We start from the raw sequence: 17,616 nt of genomic DNA on the forward strand, positions 1-17,616 counted from the left end.
TGCTAAAGAAACCAGAATGACCTACCCAAAAATCCCTGGAGATAGTCAAAACTTGACAAGAAAAGGCCCTGAACGACCTGCTCTAATTGGACCTGCGCTGAGCAGAAGATTGGATTGGAGCCCTCTGGGGGGTCTCTTCCAAGACACACAATTTCCTGATTCTATGAATTTCAGTGTGTTGGTGTCTCGTTGAGCACGAATCCTATTTGCACACTGAGATGCAAGGCCAAAACGTAAGATAACAGAGCTGAAACTCATTCCCACAGTGCTACATTGGTGCAGCAACTATAAAACAGGGGTTTAGTAGCAACTTCTATTCTAGAAGCAATGACATACAGTTCTGCTATGTGACTGATGTTGACATTTCCCTATCTTAAGGAAATCATACATTATTTCACTTTGGGTCTATATTGGACCATGGCCACTTTACTATGCATTAGGTATTTGCTTCACTTTTTTTTCTAGAGAGAAGGCCAGGAAGCTGCATGTGACCACATGTGGGAAATTCATCATGTTCAGATATTTGTGTCCTCTGTTATATAATGAGAATGAACTTACAGAAACAGATTATCAGCAAACCTTAAACTGGTAGCTGGAACAAAATGGCACATTGCTGATGACCTCAAAGATTGCTGATGTAGCAAACAGGAATATGTGTTTGATGGAAAAACAAGAATTTTCAAATTTAAAGGTTTTACTGTAAATCAGAAATAGCAGTCATGAAGAATTTTAATGGTCCAAAAGAAAGATTTCTTTGCATTTCTTTCCTGTGCAGTAGGCAGCTCAAATAACTTCCCAGTGGTTTAAGAAGTTTAAGTCGCTCCTACTGCATTAAGCTGACATAATTATCAATGGAACTCTCTTCTGGCACACAGTCTAATTAGGCACTTGTGGGGCCTCTTACCACAAGATTATTATTTTAAATCATGGAATTAGTCGGGAAAAAGCTTAGGGAGATAAGAGATTATGACTGACCAGAATCTATGTGAGAAAGAACTAAATCCTGAATTAGTCATATAAACCTAATTCCTAAGATTCAACGCTTCCTAAATTTATTATGAGATCAGTATTCACTTACCACAAAATAGAAGAGTCAGTCTACAAAAAATATTAGAGCTGAAGGGGAAGGAAAGTTGGAAAACACAAGCTATTGCAATAGTCTTTCTTCTCATTCCTGATTGCCCACAGAAAGCAGAGGAAGATTGTCATCTGGAAGCGCAGGCTTTTTGAGCCAAATCTGCACATTTGTTCAATATGATAATGTGCCAGTTATGGAAAAATGTTAACCCAGACAAAAAAAAAAAAAAAAGAAGTGGTCAGGAAGGCAGAATGCTTCCAGGCAGGCAACGTCCGAGAGGTCCATTTTATCACCTGCTATGGAGCTCACGGTATCATACAGTCCCTGCAAGGACTGTGCTTTAGACCTCTTAAAAATAAACAAAAAAACCCTGCAAAAACCCAATTCAAATAATCCCCTAAACCAAACAAACAAAATCCCAAACCCACAAAAAACCCCAAAAGCTCAAAACAACAAAACAAACTTAGATTGCTGCAACACACTCAGATAAGGTAATCTCATGCAAGTATAAATGTCGGAAGCCAGCACAATGATCCATGTCGGAATCTAGTATTTAACCTCTTGAGAAGTCAAAGTGAATTCTACAGTAAGAGCTATGGCTTGGCCATCAAGTCACAGAAGCTGTAAGACTACAATATGCTCTGAGACAGAAGCATTTCTCAACTGTCAGTACCAAAAATTGTTTCCCTCTACTGTGTGTCTTCCTTCGTGAACCTGTCACACAAGAAAGCTGCTAGTCTGCAATGACATTAAGACACAACATTTGACTGAACACATCACCTAAGTGAATCCATTTAACTCCAAATTTAACAGCTCTCTTAAATGCACAAAGACAAATCTAATAAAAGGCTGAATAGAGGTTAATTGAGATTCAGTGAGGGGAGGTTTTGGCAAATCAAATTTGAAAAATGCCTAGAGGAAGATATTAACTTTTAATTTTGTCTCAAACAAAGGAGCCTAATTTTCATTGTGGCATACAGAAGAGTATGCTGGCACAAAATAAAGCAGTGTAACTTATAGACACATCACATCTATTTAATGCATAACTACATGTAAACTTTGGAGTAAAGGAAGTGACACCATAGGAAGTGCAGACACTGCACACCTTTAGATATAGTACCAATTAAAGTCTAGGAAGAAAAGGAAAAACAAGTCTAGCAGCAAACTGATTCACTCAGTACTGAGAAACTGGGAAGTCTTTAATCTCCAAATAGCTGTGACCAAAACTCATAGGATGACAATCCTTAGGAGAACAGAAAAAATCTTAGTCTTGATCTTACTAGAGAAAGCGCCAGATCACAGAGAGCATCAAAACAGCATCTTAAAATGCCTCACTCCCAAACTTTGAGCAGAAATAAATTGGCAAAGCATTTAGAACTACTTCTAAAATTTATTTTGCTATCAAGATCATTGAACCTGAGCATTTTCTTTAAAGTAATTAAAAGCAAAATTAATAGCACATTTAAAAAAAAGCATTTAAAATCGGGTTGTTGAAATATTATTGAATATTCCTGAAGCATCTGCAGGAAAATAAACTGCTAAAATCTGCTGATAGCAGTAAAAATTTAAACCAAGAAAAGAGGTTACTGTGCAGATCTGGCCTTCGGTATCACCTGAAAATCTAGTTCTTGAATTGCTTGTTTTTCAAATAAGTTGGGTGGCTTTTTGGTGGGGGGGGGGTTTGGAAGGTTGGGGTTTTTTGTTTGGTTTTGGGTTTGTTTTTTGTTTTGTTTGTTTTTTTTTTTTGCATTGAGAGACAATCAGAAACCAAAAAATTTATTGCATTCAAATAACAGACCTAGTAAAAGGTAAAATCCCCTTGCTGCAAAGGACTATGCTGTAGACCACGAAATTGGGTGTGTGTCAATGTGCCACCATTGTAGTTTTATGGTGGAGAGAACTCACTGCAGTCTACTTCACTGATTGTCGTCATCACTGAAATTCTCATCCTGGACTATGTCATTTAAGTAAATACAGACTAAGTGATTATGAATTCATAACTGTCTGTTATGGAAACCACCTACATACAGTTAAATTCCAATAATAATTTCAATATTAACTCAGCACTAAGTTTCAGGAGACAAGAAATGTAGTTATTGAAAGATTTCTCCAACACCTTGAACATGAACTTTTGCCACTGACCCCATCTCAGGAGAGTTTCAAAGCCTTGTTTTGGCTGCCTGACTATATTGTCATTCATTGGCTTCACACACTCAAGAACATCTCAAAAGCTGATGCTGAAAGTAAAATTCTGGGCACAGTCTTGCTTTACTTTTCTGTTTATGCATCCTTCTTTGCTTTGCAAGAAAAGGTTCAAGTGTCTTCTGGTGATTGGAGTAAGTGAATGTTGTATGAAAGGCAAAGTGAAAGGATGGACGCAAAATGTTTCTGATAGCGTCCAGGAAGCAGCATTAAATTAATCTGTCTACTTGTACCTTGGAATCCTCTGCTTAACATATGCCAGCTTAAAGAAATGCTTGACAAATCTACGTTCCACTTTACCCACTGCTCCTAAAGAAGTTGAATATGTAGCAAGCCTTCTCCAATAAGTAGAAGTGTCAGAAATTCCTAAAAAATGTCAACTTTTAAAAGAATAATGAAACCCAAATCCATTGATTTAAAACAGTCAGCATATTACAATATCTAAATGCCATTTAGATTATTTCTTGCTAGCTAATAGAAAGGAAAAATGAGAATGGTTTAACGAGCTGCATTCAATTACTCTTCCCCGACCATGAAACTCAAAACACCACTTTTCTATCAGTAGCCTACAATGCAGAAAAGATTCAAATACTGCTTTTTAAAAAAAAAAAAAGTTATAGCAAATCCTCCAATTATTTTCAGTTTGAGACAACCTGATTTTGATGAGCCTGTCCCTCAGTAACAGACACAGTCCCTATCCTACCTTCTCATCACACTGTCTAACTGGGAAAAAAATTTGACTGAAAGAATAGTGACCAAAGAAGAACTTCACAGCAGCCTTCCCTTTCAGCACCTTCCTGAATAAAAGAAAGCATGCATGTTGTCACACATATCTATACCCCCCGTAGGGCTTGCTTTCATACCCTAGAAGGCTGGTAAGACCCTCCTCTTCCAACTAGATTATGCTGATAACTTTCTATTTCACAATACTTTCTACAGGGTTGAATTCCATTTCAGGGTACCTGCTCCATGCAATCCTCCTTGCTTTTGAGACCAAGTAAACAACGCTGACCTTGTATCTACAGCCAGGTTGTGTTCTGCCTTTTTCACTTTAATTAGTAAATTTGTATATGGGCAGTCTATGCCAATCTCAATTCTCCATATTTTTCTTCTTCAGTTCACAGTATATGTTCTATGCAGAGAACTTGAGCACTACAGGTGAGAAGGTATTCCCAGTGCAGACAGATGTGTAAGCCTCATTATTATTGCTCTTAATCCCATATATTTTTTCTAAAAGCTATAACATTTAACAAGATATGGGAAATAGTTTGGTTGATGCACAGCCTCTAACTGCAGCACATCAATATTCTGCTGGTTGGGAGACCTTGTTTTAAGTTCCAACACTTTGTTCACCTCCTTTGGGTCATTATAACCCATACACTGAATCAAATGCACAAAAGCCCTAGAGTCATAACCACACTCTGCTTTTTCTTCTTGTTGTGCCCATGACCCCAACAGCAGTGAGAATAACCTCTGGTACAAACATCTATTATGTGTATTCTGTGTGCTTAAAATAGCCTCTTGACCAGTCAATAAATCATACTTGACACAGGGGAGAATAAAATATAGAGGAAACATACAGAAATATCACACCTTCCTCTTTAGAGGCAGACAATGCGCTGGATTCAATTTGATACTTCCACACAGGGCAATTAATATGTAAAACCAAAGTGGCTGAGCCAAGCAAAAGGTCAGTTGTCCTTGGGAAGATGATGATGAAAGAGGATGAGAAGAAAAAAAGGAAGCCAGGTGAAAGACAAAATGTCACTGGAAAGCAGAATGCAGCATGTAGAAGTATAACCCTGATGGCAGGCACAATGCAACCTAGTACACAAGGTAGGGGGTAATCCTGCACTGCATTCTGAGACCGGCTGTGGTAAATTGCAGCCCAGCAAAAATAGATTTGCTTAAAGATATAACCTGCAAGGGAAATAAAAAACAGTTTAAGAACACCACCAGTGGCCTTGAGCTGTTGAAGTCCCATAAGGTAGGTTACCACAGCAATACAATCTCACACCTTGTCCTTTGGTGAGAGAGACTGTTGTATCCTCCCTTGTGAATGAAGGAATGAAACAATTGATATCTTACAATAGACAAAGTTCTTAAATGAATGCCTTAGTTGCATCACAGAATAAATATCATGTCAGGAGTCAGTGGACAGTCTTATGAGCCTTATGAAACCTTAATACCGTCTGTCTAGAGAGCAACATTTATCATTGATCATTTTTTGACAGTTTCTCTGAAAAAGCTCTTGCAAACAAGTACCTTTTATCAACTTTATAGCTTGGTAACCCAACTGTCTGCTGACCTGCAAAGTCTTGAGATCTTCTACAATTTGGATGGGCATTGATATAGGCACCTCCTAGGAGGTAAGTTATAAGATGGTACTCCTGTGAAATGAGATGGAAAAATAGAAAAGCTCTAAGCTACTAAAAAGAGACATGAAAAGCTCACCAGAAGAATTACGGGATGAGCTAAAACAGGCCAAAGGAGCATAAACTGTGTTCTCAGAAGGTACTAAAACAAGGGACGGAGACTTTTCAAAAAATTGAGGCATGATCTGTGAATGAAGATTAAACTCAGTCAACTGGGGAAAAAAAAAAGGGCAAAACAAAACTCTTGTGGATAAAGAGCTACAAACAAAACTGAATTTGTAAACCAGGTATGATACTGACTTCTTTTTTAATGGAAACTGAGCTTACAAGAAACCCAAGTTATCTTCCACTCCAAATTGGATGACAATCCAAATAAACAGATATGGATGTGGCATTTATAGCTCCATGTATATTTACAATGCAGCAAGACAAAAAATATTTCAGTTCAGGTAAAACAAGAGTTACAACACAATACATACAAATAAGTATAAAAATAAATCCAGATTCAAGAACATGTATCACTGCCAACCTAGATAGAAAAAAACCACTCCTGAAATACCAAAAATACACATACAATTTATTTTAGATACTTCCATATATTTCTTTTTCTATATTTATTTTTACATTTATTTATACGCCTATTAGCATACTGGTTGCTCTGCTATGTTGTCTTCTATATTGGGGTACATGCTGCCATATTCAGCTTACCTGAACAGCTGTAGTTAGGATACTACATCTTCCTTTAATATAAAGGCTAAAAAAAATCCTTTTAATCTAAAGACAATACATTACTAAAAACTCTTCAAAACATAAGCATTAAACAAATCTTTATTATTGCAGACTAGCAAGTGGGGATTTTTCTACTAGGATCATCTGATATGCCCTTCTGTTAGCTTTTCTATGCTGTAAGCCCAAGCAGTATCCTAATAACTACTTCCTCATGGAAGACCCCTGATTACTGCTATAGAAGACACCATATCTTCTGCAGAATTTTTAAGTCATACTCTAGACTTTACAGTGGGAGAATCTGTCTCGGTTTGGTTCTCTTTAGTGCAGTCATCCTGGAGAGAGACCTGGTTTTGTTGGGTTTTTGGCTTTGGTTGGTTTTGTTTTGGTTTTGTGGTTTGTTTGTTTTGGGGGTTTTTTGGTGTTTTTTGTGGGGTTTGCTTTTTGTTTTATCAAGATGATGTCTCCATGAGCCTGCTAACACACAAGCCAATATAAAGCAATTTAGGCTGGAATTACATTTCAAGTACAGTAATTTGTCAGGAAAGAAACATCACCTTAACACAAACAGGTATACCTGTTTGTGTCCAGATGCGCAGCACCTGCCATCAACTAGGTAACTCCATGTTGCCCTCGGTACATAGCTTGCAAATGTATCTGGGAGAGGGGTCTTTTGCCCAACACAAGTAAATGAGAAGAGTTTTTCCCTGTTTTGCTGTATTTGATATTCAGGAGCAGTAGCCAGACTCCTGCACCTTGTTAGCGAAGAAGGCAAGTTACAATAAGACCTTGGATGCGAATTATAGATCTCTCCCTTAGCTTATTAGAGTGATATCTGTTCTTGTTTGGCATCTGATGCCATTTTGTTGCTATCTGTCAGGAGGGTTTTTGAGTGGTGAAGGAGCAGACTGGTTTATCACTGTGTATGAACACTGGCCATTAGTCATAAAGTCAAATAACATAGCCACCCAAAAAAAGTCCAGCCTCTTTAATGGACCAAATAACATAATTGAAAGAGGGTTTTCAAGCAACAGAAGACACATTTTCAGGCACTGTACTGAACCTTATCTAGACTGCTGCAGTAATATTTTTATGCCAAGTCCTTTATTAGAGAGTGTTTCAATGCCCTTCAATTAAGGAAACACCTTCCTGCTTACTATTGCTGCAACTCAGCCAGATAAGCAGCTAAGAGTTAGGTATAATCCCAGCAATAAGCACTGGCCATATAGAACAGCTATTCACCAGCATAGCCTATATAGCAATTATTTAACTCCTGTCCATCTGCTCCTGCACCAGTTCAGGACCACATCACTGTGATCCCTTTGATTTTTATTAAAGGATGTTTGCTGCTTTAGAGATGACCTTCCCCAATACGTGCTCCAACACCAACAGTCACGAGCAATTTTTTTTGACAGAAAATATTATTAGCTGCAAAATCCTAACTGGAAGGATATCTACCCTACCCTCTAATTATACAGATGTGTAAAACTTGCTATGTGTTTCCTCTTCAGCATTCAAGTTCCCTACAGGTATTCTCTAAACTGAGTAACAAGCTATTTTACACCTTGCTTAAAAAAAACAGGGAATGTGACATAGAAGTTCCCTACATGGCTGCATCCACCAGGTGTTCCAAGGCCACTGGAAGGAGAAAGGCAGCAGCCCAGCCATTTTAACCTACATTTTACCCTTGCTCCACAGAGTCTGGGCAGTGGGAACAGTCTGCCACAGTGACTGCTGCTTACCACATGCCGTAAGAGCTCACCTTCCTCCTGAGGTCCCAGACAAGATGATTATACCCAACATTTCACAGAGAAACAGAAATATAGGGATATGGAGATACCTCAAGGACTCCTGAGACAGGATCATAAGAAAAATAAACCCACTCCTTAGCTGTAGTTACAAATGAGCCTTTTCATACAAAAGCGACTAGCTACACAGAGATTATGTATCAACCAGATGGGTAGGGAACAAGGAGAACCGGGGGAGAAAAGGACATGTGATGTCAAATAGAATTGCCACTCTGAAGTTCCTTCTCCTTCTGACTTTTCTGTCTATTTTTAAATACATATTTTTATTAGCTAGTGAGGTCATGGTACAGCTCACATAAAACTTGTATAACTTGCAAACAAGGACACAGTGCCTGCTGCTTCACATAAACTGAAGGTTAATTTGGACTGAGGTGAAGCAATGTGACACTGCTAATACAGAGTTCTGTTTTTTTTTTTTAAATTTTATTAAGTGCACATGCAAAAAGACCCCACAAACACCAAAATTACAGTTATGGCACTGCCAGTATGAGGGATTTTATACAGAATGTCATTATAAACTGCTTTTTCTTAAAACAATTAGCTTAGAAGTGCTGAAACTTTAGCTAGACACATCACCTTTTACTGCAAAATAGGAAAAAATAGACCCAGAGAAAAAAAAAATGGCAGTATGACCAGAGTATAGCCAAAAAAGGAGAAAAAGACACAGTTTTTTTTTTTAAATCAATCTCATTAATTCTGAAAATTTTCTTTCAGCAATTAATAAAGCCAAAAATTTCTATCTGAGGTTTAACAGAGAAAATGCACCAAACCAGGGCAGGTGAGGCAAAAAGCAGCAGAATCACAAAGAACTCAGGGCTGGTATCTGATAGTAAATATGAAGGTACATTCAGCTCTTTCTATAGCACAAGCAGCTCTTTAGGACATTAAAGGAGCTGTTGACAACTCTAAAGCATCCTGCTGGCATGCGAATGCTTAGTACATGCTGGAGAACTTCGTGGCATGACACACTCCCAGGTTCAGACCTTTCTGACCCCAGTGGGCACAGGGATGCATGTAGTCTTCACCTGGGCAGGAGCATCTAACTCTTGTTTCTCCAAAGGAAAGTAGTTTGCATGCATCAAAACCTTTTTAAACTGAACGAACAGGTAGGCAATTAGTGGACAAGCAGGGTACGTTCTGCAAAACTGCACTACTGCTCTGGACCAAAACATTGATATCAGCATAGCCTCAGCCTCAGGCTGAACTAACATGAAGTCTTAACACACCTGAGAAGACTGCGGAAGACCAGGAACTGCTGGAGCTCTGGATGCCAGCTCCTTCTGCAGTCTGGAACTAAGGCTGACTCTTTCAGTGGCTTGAACTGAAATGCAACATTCCCTAGGATACCCTGGCTAACCTGGATCTCCTGAACAACCTACCAGGGAAAAGGAGCCTCACTCCCCCTCATGCAATCTCTTTTCCTGCCTATTGATAGAGAAACATACAAATTAAAGACATGCCATGATTTTATGTTTCTAACGTGAAGCTACTGGAATTGCACATCACAGAAGGCCTGTTGTCCATCTTAGCTAGATTTCGTGCTGACAGAATTGCCTCTGTCCCTGAACTCACACATGAAAAGGCAGTAAGTTATTTACTTTTGCTCTTCTCGTTTAGACAGGGGAATGAGAATGATTGGCTAAGAGGACTTTTCCCACCATATTCTGAAAAATCCACCTTTTTAATGACATTTTCAACAATTGTCATTTATACTGTATTCCCCCCCTCCCCTTTATCCTTGAGCCCAATGCAGTAAATGGCCTCTTCCTGATATCTTAGCTATATTACTGAAGGAACAATGTGAGTGAAAGCACCCTTTGAATAGTCACCCTCCATTGGCATAATACATGACATTGTGACTGGATAAAACAGTGCAACTCTCCACCGCACAGTATCATCATTTCTGATACTTTGCTGTTAGTGTTATGGCTCTGCAAATTTCTGCACCAAGCCTAGAGAGACTTAAAGCACTTTTCCTCTAGAGACTAGAAACTTAAAACAGTATCCGAAGATTTTCCAAACTCTTCTAAAGAGCCCCTGTATTTTGCACCACTTGCAAATGAGAGGACCTAAATCATTCTCTCAGCTCCTCAGTCCACCTATAGATAAAATACTGGAAATAGTATGGGGTTTTCCCCCTCCAATACCATTTCTCAAGCTTTTGTTTCTAACTAATGTATTGGGGTATGGGGGGAGTAGAGAGGGGCTGGTTTAAACTTAGTAGCTTTGCAAGATTACACTGCCTTTGGCACAAGGCACTGTGTATTTAAAACGTGCTCTGTACCACTGCAAGCTGGTAATTCGGTGGTCTGCCCAATTGAAACAATGGCTCACAAAGTGATTTCACAGCAGGTAGGAAGTTACTCTTATATCACTAATGTAACACATATGCCCAGAGTCATTTGGGGATCCAACTGACTGCTGAAACAACAGCAGCTTGCCAAGATGAAAACCACTGTATAAATCACTTCACAATTTCAACACCAGGTACTATTCAGTCATTTAGTTACACTGTTTCCCGTTATTTATCTTACAGGAGCAACCGAGCACTTGGGAAGGGCCTGCCAAGTGACTTCCAAGGTAGAATTGCAAAGCAGAAACAAAAGAAAGAGGACAGCAACAATCACTATTGGCTTCTCCCTTCTGCCCCCACAAATTCACAAGGGTCAATACCTTGCTTAATAGGGGTTGTTTTAACAAACAAATCTACAATCAAGACATAAAAGACTAGGAAACAATCTTGTTTAAGTATCAATGGCCTATATTCCTGATTCTGAAAGAAAAATATTTGGATATAATTCAGTAATCAAAAGAGCAAACAAAGACATATGCCATAGTAAAGTAAGAGGGAAAACAAAGCATTTGAAGAAAAGTGATATGTTGTAGGTATATTTCACTTTCAGTTTACTCTTTTTTCCTCTCATCTAGCCACTGACAAATGTTTGATATAAATGGCAAAATATATGCTTCACTAAGACAATTCTTCTCTGCTGGCTTTTCCATCAGTACCATCAAGTTCAGATTTACAGTAACACTAAGGAGGATCCATGGGAAGGTCTTACCCATTATATTAATTGATCAGGTTAAAGTATTAAAACAATTTTTCCAGAGTGCTTCAGGGAGACAGCTGGTAGGAATGCACTTTCAGCCATTGGACTAGTAGTAACGGTGCTGAATCAGTTACACCTTCATATTTCTGATTTCCTGCTGCCACAGAAGCCATCCTCAAAACAAAATTTTTGTACTGTTAGAGAAGTGACAAAGTAATACTGTTGTATAATTAATATGTTTCCCCAGAAATCCAGATTAGAATTCAATCATTCTATACTCCTGTCACCTTTGCTACCTTAACTCAGTCTAGCGTAATAACAACATATGCATTTAAAGTGGTATCTGACAACTCTCATCTTACAGAACTGGAAGAACTCGTTGCTTTGCTGGAGCCTCACCTCAAATCAAGGATATGATGTCCTTCTAGGGGACAGAGTATAGTCATTCTATAACTTCAGCTTGAAGGCTTTCTCATCCCTGATCCTTTTACTGTAAAACAGAGTGAATGAAAACTTGAGAGCTGAGCAAGGTCCTCTAATACATGGAAGCAGCTAAGACTGTTTCTAGATCATGAATATGATGTCAGTGACTGAAGCAAACTTCTGATGCAGTAATGCTTAAGGTTTGCAGCCTACTGTAGCAGCACTGTGTAAATACAGCAAGACAGGAAAAGCCAGTCCTCATTCTGGAGGCCTTACAATGTAAACTGAAAAAGGTGAAATTACTAGCCATAGGACACATAAGCAGTCAATGTTGTAATCCAGATTAAAACTTAGTGCTCTCAGTCAGTGCCCAGTTTAGTCTACCACTTTGTCAGAAAGACACACGAGACTGCTCCACCAAAATCTGTGCAGTGGGACTGTCCGATTCAACACAGAAGTCTTTGCTTTGAGGATAACTGCAGAATAGCTTTGTTTTGTCTTCCTATGTAAATCTGCCATATGGGCCTCAGCTACAGTAATGAGAGAAAAAGTTGAGGAGTTTGATAATTCTTGGTTTTAGAAAGAGATTATGGTCTGGCAGCTGGCAAGTATGAAGCAGAAAAACTCAATCTAGCATGCCCAGCTGCACTGTGGAAGTAGGATGAGCCAGAACAGACTCTCTGCAGACAGGGAAAGCTTGCTCAAGAATTGCCGAAAGTGCTCAGGTACAGAATGTCACATAAGATTAAGAAAAAGGAACAGGAAAATTAAAGAGGCCTTTTAAAAAGGTGGAAGCAGGTTGAGACATGAAAAGCACAATAATGGCTCATGTAAAGACAATACAGGGACATAAAAGAAGATTATTTTGGTAAGGAAATTATCTCTTTGTATGACTATGGATAGTCATTAGAAATTCATTAGCGTGTGAGAGATAATACACTCCATAGCTTTACTGTCTAAGCAATCTTCATAATTGCACACACTGTATAGTGCTCACAGTGTAACTCTTTTTGAGTAGCGATATCTAAGAGTTTGAGCCAAGTAGAACTCCAAAAAGGAAGAAATACCTTTTGATCCTCAAAAATCCTGCATTTTACAAGAGAAGACAACAAATCAGCAAACTAAAGAAAAGAGACCTAGTTCAAGGACATAAAATCAAGATGGGAAGACATACAACACTTGGGATGATGACCATGTTGAGATTTTCCTTTTTTTATATGTACATTGAAATATGAATATATGTATATATACATACTTTTATATATTATATAAAAATATGTGTTTATATACACACACATACATACATATACTAACTGAACCGTTGCTTTAGTTTAGCCTAGTCCCACATAGCTGTAATAGCTATGATGCCTGTATAGCCAATCCTAAGTTACAGTACACTGAAAACAGTAAAATTAGATTCTTATCCTGTAAATAATTAGCCAAGCCCTGCATTCACTTAAATTGGGCCATAGAACACAAACAGGGAACTAAAACACAGTGCCTCACAAACAACAGCATCTTGATCGATCACCAAGACATTTAGTAATAGAAAATGAGAGATCTTGACCCACTGCCAACCCAGCTGGTAATTTATAATTAAAACAGAGAAAGAGTTTCTACCACATGTAGAACATGGTGTGGAGCAAGTATCAATATCCATATAAAATGAGATAGCTAGCTTAGTGGCAAAAGCTTTTTCTAAACATACTACAAATCCGTAAAAGAATCCAAACCAAACTTCATTTTTTTCACCAAATCTTCTATGCTTCTTTATTTCTTAACTGTTAACTGGGATTCTGTGTTCTACTCTTTGTTTTTATTATAGGGAGTAAGATACCATTCAATGTCATACATTGTCTGGGCAGTAGGTACCACTATGCTTTCAGAGTTCCAGACAGACAAAATAAAAGATACAACTGGACCTCAAGCTATTGGAAAATCTTTTGGCTTCTGACAGTCATTAGTGCCACTTTAAACAAAAAATTTAGTTATGAATTGAAATTAATTTTAAATAAATGATTGATGCAACAGGAAGCAATAAAGTACCTCTGAAAAGACTGCTATGACAATATTTGTGCTTATGCTCAGGGAAGACCGATCTTTAAACTTCCAAATTAATTCCACCACCCAGAAATGGCTTGATAAAAACCTGTAACTTTTGCTTACTGAAAAGAACCCAATCTTGCAACTGGTATGAAGTCTCTACATTACTAGTCTGAGCTAATAATGTGAAGTTGCTAATATGCTTATTTGTATTTATCTGTATTTGCATTGTACCTATGCATATCACTGTTGTGATGCAACTGTACATGCTCCACCCGAAAATATCACTACTACTATTTAAGTATTGGTGTCTCCCTATAAATTATGACCCTTTAGTGGAAGATATTTCCCCTATAAAGTCAGTTCATGGCTTCAGCTGTATGGGTTTTCATAGCATACAAGTTCATAACTTTAAAGAAAAGGATGTGTATACAGACATAATGTATATGAACATGCTAGTAAATACTCAAACACATACAGATATATACAAAGGCATATCACATATATGCACACACAGAGATGACAAAAAGGATTGGGAAGATGCAAGAGAGATCCTTTTCACTGATTTTTTTTTTCAAATTCCCTATTTTTTGTGTTCTCTTTAAAAAGGCATTGCAATATTCATTCATGTGTTTGAACTAAATCCTGCTGACAGTATTCAGTCCTCTTTTCTTTTTCTCATATAAGTCATTCCTGAAACATTATTTCTGATAGTGTACTTTCCTGACTTTCTCACTTTGAGAGTTATTAACAACAACTGTTCACCTAGATCCAAACAGTTATCTGTTTGCCCAAACAGAAAATGGAATTTTAGGCTATAGAAATTTATGACAAGAATGTATTCTGGCCTCAAGCAACCACGCAGACATATGAAAAATCAGTCCTTGGCTATGTTGCAGATGCAGGGCCCAGGAACTCTGGTGTTTTGCACAACTCAGTGTTAGGGAAAAAGTAATTCCTTCTTTTCATGGGTTGCCCTGAATGAAAAAAACTGTACCTCCTTCAAGATTTTAGTAAATTCCTGGTCCCTTAAAGGAATTGGTAATTTGGTTGAAATAAAGAAATTTTCTTCCCTGCTGCTTCTTTGGAAATGGTAATGTTGACTATTGCCCCCTGCTTAACACAGGGACTGCAGAATAACCCTTGCCCTGAAATGAACACAGTGGTCTTAAATGTATCTCATACCTATAAAGGTATGTACGTAAAACAAAACCTAAATGAGTAATACACCTGTGACACAAAACAAATGTGTCTCTCAACTTTACAGACATCTCACTAAATTGACAAAATGAGCTGAAAACTTTCTTTGATGAAATGATCAGTAATTGCTCTGTCTGCTGCTCTTTGTGGATGAGTTTCATTTTGTTGTAGAATAATCCATTAAACTTACAGGAGGGAAGTGCTGGTTCATTAAACAGCTAAGGAGGTGACAATACTGAGTTGGAGCTTCTTCCAAATCACATCTGTGTGCCTGTTAAATTGATCTACAGAAAATACTGTTGTCAAAGCAAAATAGCAATCATTATAAAGGAGAACAACAAACAAGAGGAAATTGTAAGACTTCTAACAATCTTCCAGAAGTGCAAATAACTTTGTCTCCTGAACATTGGCCTGGGAAAGACCTCCACCTGGGCTTAGTCGCTATTAGGTTTCAATTGCTTTGCTTGCAAATACAACCCTGACAGAAGAGAAGAATATTCAGTACTGAAGACGCACTTTGTGGAATTTACAAATTGATTTTCCCTAATGGATCTCTATTTACTCAACATAGTATAGAGGAAAGAAAAGCCATAGTTTGTAAACTTTTTAAAACTCATGTAAAGGAATTTCTCAACTGAGCTTGTTCAATTAAGTCTCTGAGGACTAAGCTTTCTCATTATAGGAACTGTAATGTTTTGTGGGAAGCATCCAGGTGCAGGAGGAAAGAATGCAAAATGAGTTCTGATAGCACACCTGAAATACAAGTCTCTGGTTATGTTAGAGTACTCCAACTCCACAGATATGCCATATTCTCTGCTGTTTCCTGGATGGAATAATATTAAAGTGAGAAGGATCACATTACTCAAAGGGTCTTTTCTACATACTAGTTTCTGGAAGTGTTAATAGGCATTTCTCTGCAGGTTTATTTTGTTCCCTCTACCCGCCATCAGAAAACTCCATGGCAAGGGAGTAGCTTGCTTAAATTTGAAATTCACTCAACTGGCTCTTTTCTGCTCTGTTAGTTGTCGGACTACAGCAAAACCAAAATAGAAATGTGACATTCCTTCAGTTTGCTCTATGGCAGCAGCCTGCTGGGTTCTCTAGGACTATTCCCTCTTGGGTGCCATGCTGCAGTACACATGAAGCAAACAATGTATTTCCCTAAAAGTAAACGTTCATAGTGTTACACTGGTAAACTGCAGGTTTGTCAACAATAAGGTAGCACACGCCACATAACTGTTTTGTAAACACAGGGAAGTGATTGTCCCCTTGTACTCGGCACTAGAGAGGTTGCACCTCAAATACTGTGTCCGGTTTTGGGCCCCTCACTACAAGAAGGACATTGAGGTGCTGGAGCGTGTCCAGAGAAGGGCGACAAAGCTGGTGAGGGGTCTGGAGCACAAGTCTTCTGAGGAGCGGCTGAGGGAACTGGGGTTGTTCAGTCTGGAGAAGAGGAGGCTGAGGGGAGACCTCATCGCTCTCTGCAACCACCGGAAAGGGGGTTGCAGAGAGGTGGGTGTTGGTCTCTTCTCCCAAGTGACTAGCAACAGGACAAGAGGAAATGGCCTCAAGTTGCGCCAGGGGAGGTTCAGGCTGGATATTAGGAAAACTTTCTTCACAGAAAGGTTGTCAGACACTGGAACAGGCTGCCCAGGGAGGTGGTTGAGTCACTATCCCTGAAGGTATTTAAGACATGTGGATGAAGTGCTTAGGGAGATGGTTTAATAGTGGACTTGGCAGGGTTAGGTTTATGGTTGGACTTGATGATCTTAAAGGTCTTTTCCAACCTAAATGATTCTATATGTTACAACACAGTCTCAGCAAGTGGATTTTGGGATAGGGACTATTTCTTATACCCTCAGAGCACTTTACTCAGTTCAGTCACAAAAGGAATTCTTAGAGTCCACGTAATATTACAGTAGTCCTTACTCCCCAAAACTTTTATTGTTGCACTTGCTTCTAAAAAATAGACAAGCGTATGCCTTTTTGTGGTAGTGTGAAGCTTACAAGAATCTAGTGACTTCATTCACTTTCAGGAGAGTTGCCAAACACCTGTATTTGCTCTAGAAAACAGTGGGAGCTGCAGCAAAGGAGTTTGTCTTCTAAAAAAATTCGCCTCTGCACAATGCAATGGCTGTTCCAGTAATGCCAAGTGACACTAAACGCCAATGAATTAGGTGCTCAAAGAATCTTCTCTATGCAGGTGGATCAGCAGGAGGCAAAGAAGCCCTCCAACAGTTCTTGTTCTATTGTTTCTCCCCGTTAGTTACAGCTACTTACATATTTCAGCTTCCAGTTCTACAAATCACATTCAAGGCCAACATGTAAATGAAAGTGTTTGTTTAAGCGCGCCTTTTTACAAAGATGAAATTAAAAATTCTCCATGAAAAAAAATTACAAAGCCTCTAATCCTCACCACTAACCTAAGGTTAGTATAAAAGCTTAGTTAAACACACGCAGTAATTTTCTTAATCAGCCAGCACTTCAGAAAGACAGATGCTTCTGTTTATGTTGGTCTATTACCAAGTCCTTTGGTGTCTGAATAATTCTTACGCCTATCCTGAAACTTCATTAACATAAATTTCTTCTGTATTATTCTGCCTTCCGTGACAGACAGTACAAGTATTTTTATTTGGTTGGGTAGCTTATCCTTCTTGGCCTTGAGAATCACAGTATTTTGTGCATTTCCTGTATCTTTTAACCAACTGTAG

The sequence above is a fragment of the Gavia stellata genome, chromosome 9 (assembly GCF_030936135.1).
Source record: "Gavia stellata isolate bGavSte3 chromosome 9, bGavSte3.hap2, whole genome shotgun sequence".
Classification (NCBI taxonomy): Eukaryota; Metazoa; Chordata; class Aves; order Gaviiformes; family Gaviidae; genus Gavia; species Gavia stellata.